Below are 11,676 nucleotides of genomic sequence, written 5' to 3' on the forward strand. Positions count from 1 at the left end.
GATAGATAGATAGATAGATAGATAGATAGATAGATAGATAGATAGATAGATAGATAGATAGATGTATATATCTATATCTGTCTAGCTACATATAACTATAAGTGGATACTCAAAATTTGGGGCAAAAATTTGAAGAGAAATATTTGCAAGCTCAAAGTATCACAGGGAAAAAGAATTGCCACACATAAGTCATCAAGGTTTACCACCATAACATGACATCATCTTAATTGCCCCTGAACTGAAGTACCAAGAAAATCAGGTCAGTTTTGTAATACTGTTACTAGAGAGAGAGAGAAAAAAAAGAAAGACACTCAGCTGGGTATGTGGCTCAAGTGGTAAAGTACTTACCTAGCAAGTATGAAGCCTTGAGTTCTGACCCCAGTGCCACATTCTCCATCCCACTAAAAAGAGCAGCTTCAGTTTAATGACAGGAAAACATCTGCTGAGTGCTAATGGCTCATGCATGTAATCCTAATTACTCAGGAAGCTGAGATCTGAGGTTTGAAGCCAGCCAAGGAAGGAAGGAAGGTCTGTGAAACTCTTATCTCCAATTAAATACCAAAAGAGCCAGAAGTGTAACTGTGGCTTAAGTGGTAGAATGCTAATCTTAAGCAAAAAAGTAGTTCAGGGATAGCAGCCAGGCCTTAGATTTAAGCCACTGGACTGTCACAGGACTGGCACCAAAACAACAACAACACAACAACAAAACACCCCCCCCCCCAAAAAAAAAAAAACCAACCAGGGAGAGAGAAAATATCCAACATACCTGAATTGAGAATATCCAATGATATATTTGACTAATGCTTCTCACATCTGTCAAGGTTGCTGAGCATTGTGGTGCACACCTGTAATCCCTAGTATTCTGAATCCAAAATGAGAGTAACTCATGTCTGAAGGGTTGCCTTAACTATACGGCAAGACAGCATTTCTTAAAAAAAAAAAAAAAATCCACAAAAAAAAACCACATCTAAAACACTGTGCCTAAAAAGAAACAAAAGTCAAGCACATTCAAAGCAAGTGAAGACAGACACCTAAAGATAATCTAGATTGCTCATTTCGAAAGGTTTTAGTAGACAAAGTGGCAATATCAAGTAAATTCCATAGGTTAGATTTTTTAGAATCTTAAAAAAAAAAAAGTTGTAGACTAGAAATAGTAGTTGGCGCTTCTAAATAGGTAGCAAAGGAGTACAAATAGATGTGCTGTGTTAGCTCCTTTCAGCAAGCACATGGCTTCTGTGATAGAAGTAGGAGGGGCATACCTTTGTTTATTCAGCATATTGTTTGCTTTCATAATTGTAGCTTCATTTTTTATTTTAAAATTGTGTTGCTATCAAATTATTAACTTATATGTTAACCATTACCTCTTTATTCCTAATGTAAACAAATTATTGTAGAGTTAAATTGTATTCATCTTGTAAATTCATTTTGAACTGTGATAGCCTGATTGGCCTATAAGTAAGTTTGATCAATAAGGGTATTAAATTTACCATCCATAATATAATGCAGTTGAGGAGTGCAAATGTTTTCTGACATTACAACAATTGTAAGCAAATTGTTATTTGATGGTAATTATGTTGAAGATGCTAGTACGGTTGCAGGTAATGTGTTTCTACCATGCCTTTCATGATGAATGCTGTATCTTTTGTCGGAGTTTGCTATAGGATTTTACCTTCATATAACTCTTCTCATGAGAGTCTAGTTACTTCGAAGCTGCTTTAGCAGTTTACGTTAGATAAGTAGTGTAGTCAGCAAAATAGACTGTAGCATCTTCTATTTATGTATTTAAGTCTTTCAATTTATTTAAGCTATGTTAATTTCATTGTAAGAGTTTTAGAGTAAGTAAATCAAGACAAATGGGGCTAAAGTCTGTTAAGTAATCAGAAGATAAGTAGGAGACTGCAAAATCTAAGTATTTTGAATATTTTTTAAGAAATTTGTACGTGAAATTTTTATACATTTAATAGATGGGCAAATTAGAGGACTCCATCATTCCAGGTATATTCCATGCACCTTGTTTTGGTGTAAATGTGGGATATGTACTTGAAATAATGTTGTTCAACTCAATGTAATTGAGTAACTGTTGAAACTTTGCAAGAGTTAACTTTTTTAATAGTAGGAAAACTAATAATAAAACTAAGCTTAAGTAAATCACCATATTCAAACTATGAAAGTTGGGCTTCAAACATCAGTAGCCTGGCTCTTGAATGTATGTTCCTCACAAGGCCACTTCTGCTTCTCTCAGATTCTGAGAAAATAACACTTATTTTAAAAAGGAAGGGAACCATTTTGGATTAGCAACAGTATTGGTTTTGAAAGAGAGGCCAGTGTTTTTGAGGGCTTCCGCCTTGCCAATTTTTCTAGTCTGGGCTATTCAAACCATAAGAATTATGCAGGTACAGAACCACTTTAGTAAATGTGCTCCATTAATCAAGGTGATTTAAAACAAAAATTCATCCAAGTGGAGAGGACTCTGGAAAGGTACCTAAACTATTTGCAAAGTCTCTCCTCTAGAGTGTTCTTTTTTTTCAGCCATCTTAGAAGTACACTGGTGCTGTATTTTATGAAGTGGATTATTTACCTCTGTACCGTTTTAGAAAAAATAGTTATTTATAAAATGAAGACATTACTGTGCATATTTTGATTGAACTTAATGGTGAAGATGAAGGATATGAAATGTTTTGAATTCCATGCTTATTTTTTAATGTAACTACTTCAGAAAGCAAAATACCAAAACTGTTGGAGATTTGACCATAGAGTTTAGCATATGAAAGAAATAGCATTGTTTCTAAGCTGGCAAAAAGAAATAAAGGATATAAACAGATCATTGGTTAAGTGATGTGGAATCATTTTATTCATTGCAGAGTTCAAAAAGTCTGTGTGGCAAGCAACACTTAGGAAGTAGATTTATTATTTACATTATGTACTTGGAAACTAATCAAAGTGCTGCTGTTTAGGTTTTGCTGATTTTTATGTTATTCAAGCCAGTAACTATTTTCTTGGGCCATATGCTGAGCAGTGACTACTAGAATAGGAATTAAATTTCTGACTCTCAAAAGAAACAAAATCAGCTCAGACATCTGGGATACCTTACCTTTCAGGAATTCCTGAAAGTTTGCTGGTTGAAGCTGCCACTAATCAAAAAATAATTTTTTTAAAGTAGGAACATTTAACAAATAAGGAAATAAAATGAATTGATATTTTCCTATAGGCTTGCACAGTAAGAAAAACTACAATGTAAAACCTTGATTGATTGACTGACTGGCAATATTGGGGTTTTAACTGGCGCCATGGCATTTTCTAAGTCAGGCACTTACCCCCTTGAGCCGTACCTCCAGTCCATTTAATTTAGTATTATTCCCTAGAGAATATGGGACCAGAACTCACAAAGTACAGTAACATTTTCAAATGAAGCTAGTGAAGAAAAATAATAATCTTCATAATCTTTATGAAGATAATATGTGGTAGGCATTGCAATGTACTAAATTATCCCAGTAAACATGCAATAAAAGCTACAATCCAAACAAATATGCCTCACATCCTCTTGTAGAAGAGTTTTATATTTTTCTGATCCTATTCTGTGATTCATAATCTCGAACTCATTCTAGTTAGGCATTTGTTCCCACCACTTTATTGAAACAGTTTTTGTCAAAGTCCTCAGTGATTTCTTTTTTCTCTCTCCAGTGTTAACATTTGGTCCTCACATATATATATATATATATATATATATATATATATATATATATGTAACAATTTATGCTTATATAATCTATGAAGTATCCATTATAGAAAATGAAACATTAATTACTTTTTTGTTAGTATTTGAACTGGGCTTTTTTTTGGCAGTACTGAGCTTTGAATTTAGTGTCCCACCCTTGCTAGGTAGGTACTCTACTAAAGTCATCTGTTCAGCTTAGTTTTTCCTTTAATCTTTTTTTAGTTGTACAAGTGAGACTTCATTGGTACTGCATGTCCAGAACTAAAATTGTCATCTTCTTACCAAAACAGGCTCTTCATACTTCCCAATCATAGTAAAAGCAATTACATTCTTCTGCTTGTTCAGGCCTTGGGATTATCCTTTCTTTTATGCACATCAAATCTACACACTCAATATAGTCAGATTCAGCCCAGGTCTTACCATTGGTACTGTAACCATCCAGGTGCAACACAAGACAAGCTCTGGTTTTTTGTTGTTGTTGTTGGTCGTGGGGCCTGAACTCTGGGCCTGGGCGCTGTCCCTCAGCTCTTCATCTCAAGGTTACCGCTCTACCACTTGAGCCACAGTGCCGCTTCTGGCTTTTTCTTCTTATGTGGTGCTGAGGAATTGCATGCAAGGCAAGCACTCTACCACTGAGCTACCTTTCCAGCCATGTTCCCCCCCCCCCCAGTAATTTCCAAATTATTTTTGCTTATACTCTTCCTACTCTTTTTTACCAGATTTCAGCATTACAAATGAAAGATAAAATGGTTTTCTACTAGGGGCAGGTGATATATAGTGTGTATATAGTATTTTATAAAAAATTTTTCATTGTCAATTTTTAGCACATGTTGAAATCATTGATCTTATTGGCAGAAATGTAAGGAATAAGACACAACTTCACTTTTGAGAAAGAAATGGTGTTATCTGAACTTAAAAATGCATATGACAATAATTTACTTTAGAAAATATCTAAAGAAAACAAATTGACTACCTGCAAAATAGTCTCACTAATTATACAGTCTTAGAAAATGGTCACTTTTTATAGTTAACACCAATAGTCCTTTAATATGTACTATGTGTTTAGGATACTCTTCAAATCCTTGGATATCCTAATGCTGTTTTGTGTTTGCTTAAGTGTCATTTACCTTAGCTAAAAGTCACAACCATCTGGTCCTCTATTACCACTTGTACTATAAACAGAAAGGTACTTCTGGGTAGGGAGAGGAACTATCAGATGGAAAGGGCTTGTTTATAATAAGCTGCTGATACACTAAATCCTTATGTCATTTAAATAGAAGAACTACCTAATAATGTCACTTATTACAGCTAGGGTATCTAAACGAGGGACATGGTTTTTGCAGACTATAGCGATAAAACCCTGTGCTACACATCCATTTCTCAGCAACGGCTTCCAGCATGATCAATCACGGCATACTGCTAATGCCTTGATTGCAGCTGATGTGGAGAAAACGTATTTACTCTTTGGTGGAGTGAAGTTCAATAAGGAGATGACAGAGATGATGTGACTTTTTCATCCTATAGTTAACCCAATTCTGAAGATAAATTTGACTTTCTTTTTATTAGTCTGAGGTGTTAATACTAAAGAATCATCTTTTAGACTTCTCCAATTTAAGCATTTTCTGATGTGTTCTCTGAACATTGCTAGAATAAGATGAGATTAGTAAAATTCAGTTACTAAAATTTTATTCTATAGTGATGTTTGAAAATATGTGTATGTACATATGAAGATCAACATTGGTACTTACAGAATATTCTAAAATGCCTGTTGCTCACCTAGAAGTATTTTAATTGTGCAAAATTAGAATGCCAGTACTCCTGAAGTAAATCTGAGAAGCAAAAACTAATTAATTAAATTGTAAATTGTCTGTACTTTTTTTCTTTTTGGCCAGTCCTGGGGCTTGGCAATGTAGCACTGTGTTTTACAAACTTGCCAAAAGTAATTTCCTATGTATAGAATATGTAAGGGGGGTAGATAGTGAAAGAAATAACAATGAAAAGGAAAACATGACTCTTTTTTTTATGTCTGGGAACTAACATGATCAGATGTAGGTTTTGACAGATCACTGTATTATTAATGTGGACTAACAGTAATAGATCAGAGTGTCTGGGTAACAAGCTATGATGTAGTTGAGGTAGTAACACTGACAGTGGAAAGAACAGATTACAGAAAGATTAAGGGAATATATAGAAATGGTTGTATGCTAGGAATACAGGAAAACAAAAGGCTTAAAAATGATAATCATGTTACTAGCACTGGCAGCATGGGCAGATGGATCAAAAAAACTGGGATGTGGGTATAGAAAGTGTGAGAAATAAGATACAATCAACTTTGGACAAGTTTAGGAATCCACTTATAAACCTATCTGTACCTCAAAATTAATACAACAGCTCTTAAATATTTCATCAAGTGGCAAAACAAAGAAAAAACAAAACCAACCACTGTTCACCCAAAGTGACATGAGGATATTTTAATATTCCAGTCCACAGCGTGTTTTCATAATCTCAGTCAAAACAGTGTTGTGATGCCTTCAGCCCTAGAACATCAATACTGTTTTTTAAAGGTCTGCATCTACTCTCCTTGCAGCATGCATGCTTACAAAATATTAAACTGGTATTCATCTGCTTAACTTGCAATTTTTTATTCACAAAGCTACATTTCATTCTAAATAATTTGTAGGGTTTGGAACATTAGAGTTATGTTTTGATGAATAAAACACAAGTAGAATAAAAGTCTGTCACAAAAGCAGGTAACAATGCTTTTAAATGCATTAGTAATAGCAAGAATAAAAAGATCTACATATTTAATTTTAATCATTTGTTTATGCTGGAGTATGGATCCACTGGTGACCTTCTATTTCTAATGCACTTCAGATTTATTTTTTTCTGCTCAATCTTACTATGAAGTAGTTATGCCTAGAAGTAATATATTGACAAGAGCTACAGAGATTCATCTACAGCAACTGAATCTGTAGAGATGTTTGGACTTTGAAGTACCAAGAATAAAACTTGTAGTGCAAACATATTAGTGCATATTTTATACACAATGCATCTGACTTACCAATTACTTAGAATTGTTTTTCTGAGAGCACAAGGAACTCATTATTTTCACATTACCACCATATTCTACCAACTCTGAAATACCCTGTGTTATATTTAATTAGGCTTATCTTCTGTAGTCTGAGAACAGGATTGTAGAGTAGGCTGCATTAAAATGAAAGCCTAGAGACAGTCTTTCAATGAGAATATTAAATGCATGTATGCATTTACGTATTTGTTTATTTATGGTGTATATGGGGGTACTGGGGATTGATCCTCAAATTCTTCTTTTAATTATGAATCCCAAAACAGAGCAGGCAACAGAACAAAAGAAAAGTCAGAGGGTAAAGTGACCCATTGTTTTGACAGGAAGTTATCATTACTGGATGGCTTAAATGTACTTTCTGCAGTCTTAACTCTCTTCTCCTTCTCCATCCCCCTAAAAAGTTATAGTAAGGTTTTGGTGGTGTGGATACTTCATAAAGAAGGACCTAAGCATTTGATATTTAAGGAAGCAATGCTTGACAAAGAAGCCTGTTCAAAAAATTAAAAAGTTAGTCTTTACTATCTATGTTGGATGATCTTATCTGAAAACCAAGTTAGGGCCAGGAGAATGTCAGTGAAAATAGAGTATTAGTTGAACCGTTCTTGAGTTTGCCTTCAGAAATACCTGTAATTAGCATTTGAAACATTCCCATTAAAAAAAGCTCTTCTAATTTACTGCCTGAAAAAGAATTAACTCTTTTGTACCCAGATTTTATTGATTATAGCTTTTACTAGTAATATGGGAAGGGTAAATGCCAATGATTATTTCATGGTGATATTGACAGTGTTGCTATTATCTGAGTCAAATACTGGAGTTTGTGACATCTTTTTACAAACTTATTAGTAAAATTTCATTTTCCAAATATTCTCTCTATAATTTGTCTACATAAGTACATTTTAGATATGTAAGTTATGACTAAGTATAGTATGCATTTGCTGCCTAGCAGTAGAGAAGCTGGGCTTGGCACTGCCTACTTGAAAGACAGTAATGAATGAACACAATTACATAACTAGGAATTGTTATACTGAAATATTTTATGAATGTACATTCATACGGACTTCTTCAGGCAAGCTAAATCTTTAAAATTTTGTTTAAAGTGAGAAACTTTAAAAAGTGTCCTTGATTTATCAAACCCATTTGCTTTTCCTAAAAACAAAATAGCTTTATGTGAATACTTTCATAAGATACATGTGCTCTTCTTCCTTGTTATGGGAAAAGGATACTAAAACAATTATTTTTAAGAAAAGGATTCTGAAAAGTTTCTCTCCTTGCCTCTATGACCTTTGTTCCTTCATTGCCTACATTTTGCCTTTCTTTTGCAGTCATTTTAGATCAGTTAAAGAGGCATGTGCAATAGGTATTGCCATTGCACACCTTTGCTGAAGTAAACTATGAAATATGTGGCAAATAAAGGCGTAATTTACAATCACTCATTTTTTTAAAGATTTTCTGGTTTTGAAACTTAAAGGAGGCCAGACATACAAATATCTTTTTAGTTAGGACTTTTTCTTAATTAAAAGTGCTCTTTGCTTAATCAAATAAATGAGTTTGATTATAGTTTAGTGCATGGGTTATTTGATACTGTGGACTCTTTCATCAGATTTCACTTGAATCAAGAAAGGTAACACCTGTGGGGTTGCCTCACAAAGCCTCTTTTGTTGAATGGACACCCGCAGGCCATGAGGTAATTACATTTGCTGGTAGTACTGAAAAGAAGGCTCTCAACTAGATCCCAGTAAATATCTGAGAACTGGAGGATAGGTTCTTTTGTCCAGCCCTGAGATCAGGTTTATCATGGCTCGGCAAGTAAACCTCTGGGGTAGAAACAAGAATGGTTTAAAGGTTCTTCTAATGTTTGAAATTTTAGCCCTAAAGTTTGCTATATCTGTGACACCAGAAAAAATTTAGTTTTGAACAAAAATTAAAAAGTTGCACTTACTCGGTCTCATGTATTCATTCAAGATGGCATGGTAGACTTACGAGACAGAAAAAGTCTGTTGGAAGTTTTAATTATTCAAAGCAACATGAACACTTGACATAGTAATTTGAGAGACATTTATTGGACAAATACTTTTTAAGCATTAGTTGTAAAATTATAACTTTTCAGGTACCATTTTATCCTGCTCTTATTTTACTGTAGTATTGCTATGTGATCCTTTTTTCTCTTACCAGGTTTAACTTTTTAACTTTGTGGTGGCCAGTAACCTATTTAGTAGAAAATAACTGCATTTTAACCCAGAACAGGAGTTTCTCTTTCCACACCATCAAAGACCAACAAGGAAAAACAATACATTCAAAAGGTTGTTTTTTGTTTTTGTTTTTTGCTGTTAGCTTGTATTATGATAAGCAGTGTGCCTTTTTAAAAAAGTACAAGTTTCAAGCCAAGCGTGGTAGTGCATGTCTATGATCCAAGTACTCAAAAGACTGAAGGAGGATGCTGAGTTCAAGGCTAGCTTGAGCTACATATTGAGAACTTGCCTCAAAGTGAGAGAGCTATACAGACAGACAGACAAGACAGACAGACACAGAAAATATACAAGTATCACTGAAAAGATAAAGCATTTGTGTATTTAAATTACCTAAATAATACATACATTATAAAAAGGTACATTAAAAATATACAGGATAATTAAGTATTTACCTACATAGCTCTACTTTTTTTTTTTTTGGCAGTACTAGGGTTTGAACTCAGGACCCCATGCTTGCTAGGTAAGTACTCTACCATTTGAGCCATGACTCCAGTCCTTTTTTTCCTCCACCCAGATAGGTTTTTGTATATGCCTAGGCTCAGCCTGTGATCTTTCTACAAAGGTCTCCTGTGTTAATTGGGATAACTGGTCATCATGCTTGGCTTATGGAGCTAAATCTTGCCAGCTTTTAACTCTTGTTAGCTTTTTGCCCTATTGGCCTTAAAACCACAATTTTCCTGATTGGTCCCTCCCAAACAGCTGGGATTACAGGCATGCATAACCACACTTTGACCCTTTTGTTTTTATTGACTATATCATAGAAACCTTTTAGTTGGTTTGACTTGGTTTTGTATTGGGTTTGTTTCTATTATATGAAATGAACTGGTTTTTTTTTTTTTTGGTCGGTCGTGGGGCTTGAACTCTGGGCCTGGGCGTTGTCCCTCAGCTCTTCAGCTCAAGGCGAGCGCACTACCACTTGAGCTACAGCGCCACTTCCTGAAATGAACTGTTTTTAACCTCTGCCTACTGGAGGAGATTATGCTGTTGGCAATTTTGAGAGGCAGACAGTATCAGTGAACTTTCATATTAGAACACTGTTGCATGATGAGTTTGGCAAGTTTTTTACAGAGATGTTGATAAGGAATGGGTAAAACAAGAAATCTAAAGAGAGATCACGGAAGAAGATGCAAGTGAGATGTCAAACACTTCACATTAAGAAATTTTATTCCTAGCCAGGTGCCGGTGGCTCACACCAGAATCCTAGCTATTCAGGAGGCTAAGATCTGGGGATTGTGGTTCAAACCCAGCCTGAGCAGGAAAGTCTATGAGACTCTTACCTCCAATAAACCACCAGAAAACTGGAAGTGGCACTGTGGCGCAAGTGGTAGAGCACTTGCTTGGAGCTGAAGAGCTGTGGGACAGAGCCCAGGCCCAGAGTTCAAGACACAGACACAGACACAGACACAGACACACACACACTCTCTCTCTCTCTCTCTCTCTCTCTCCCCTCTCTCTCTCTCTCTCTCTCTCTCTCTCTCACACACACACACACACACACACACACACACACACACACACACGCTTTCTCTCTCTCTCTCTCCTAACCAAAATGATGCTTTTCATATTGTTATAACGTATGTTTTTAAATACCTGCTCAGATAATATTTGCACTATCATCTCAAAGAGTTAACCTCATAATGAAGAGCTCCTCTGAAATGAGGAAGAGAGATAATTAACCCAATGATGGCAAGACATGCAAAGAGATACTATAAGGCTAGTGCTCTACCACTGGAGCCACAGAGCCACTTCTGGCTTTTTCTGAGTCATTTATCAGAGATAAGTCTCATAGACTTGTATGCCTAGGCTGGATTCAAATTGAGATCCTCAGATGTCAGCCTCCTGATTAGCTAGGATTACAGGTGTGAGCCACAGGCACCCAGCTCCATTTTATTTTTAACAATAAGATTATAAGAAATCTAATAACTAGTAATAAGTAAAACTCTAAAAGGAATTAAGGCCATGACATTACTTCCTATTACATTATTTCATAAAATACTTACACAAAACCTAAGTAAAAAGATGTTATAGAGCCGGGCGCTGGTGGCTCACACCTGTAATCCTAGCTACTCAGGAGGCTGAGATCTGAGGATCGCGGTTCAAAGCCAGCCCGGGCAGAGAGACCGTGAGACTCCTATCTCCAATAAATCACCAGAAAAAAACCGGAAGTGGCGCTGTAGCTCAAGTGGTAGAGCGCTCGCCTTGAGCTGAAGAGCTGAGGGACAGCGCCCAGGCCCAGAGTTCAAGCCCCACGACCAACAAAAAAAAAAAAAAGATGTTATAGTGTTATAGAACAGAGTCTCAATGAAGGCTGGCATTATAGAGTAAATGTTCTATTTGGTATGGGCTGGCAAAATGGAGGTAAACTTCAAAGAGAGATGGACCAAGAAATGAGTCTTGATTATTGTCATTTACAATGCAGAAATTGCCTTAGTAGTTTGTAGAAATTTACTGTTTCTTTTTGTGCCAGTACTAGGGGCTTACACACAAGGCCTCATGCTCTTGTAGGGCTTTTTTGCTCATTCCTAATACTCTACCACTGGAGTCATGTTTCCACATCTGGCTTTTTGCTGATCTAAGAGATTAAGAATCTCTTGGATTTGTCTGCCTGAGCAGATTCTAATCTCAAA

The 11,676-nt window shown here is 35.6% G+C and overlaps 1 protein-coding gene across 4 annotated transcripts in view; it reads left to right on the forward strand.

The window, feature by feature from the left end:
* The window catches only part of Immp1l (inner mitochondrial membrane peptidase subunit 1), a 65,839-nt gene that overhangs the window by 51,036 nt on the left and 3,127 nt on the right, over positions 1 to 11,676 (forward strand). The gene's annotated exons all lie outside the window — the stretch shown is intronic.

This window comes from Dipodomys merriami, unplaced genomic scaffold (assembly GCF_024711535.1).
Source record: "Dipodomys merriami isolate MVZ:Mamm:240054 unplaced genomic scaffold, mDipMer1.0.p SCAF_21, whole genome shotgun sequence".
NCBI classification, from domain to species: Eukaryota; Metazoa; Chordata; class Mammalia; order Rodentia; family Heteromyidae; genus Dipodomys; species Dipodomys merriami.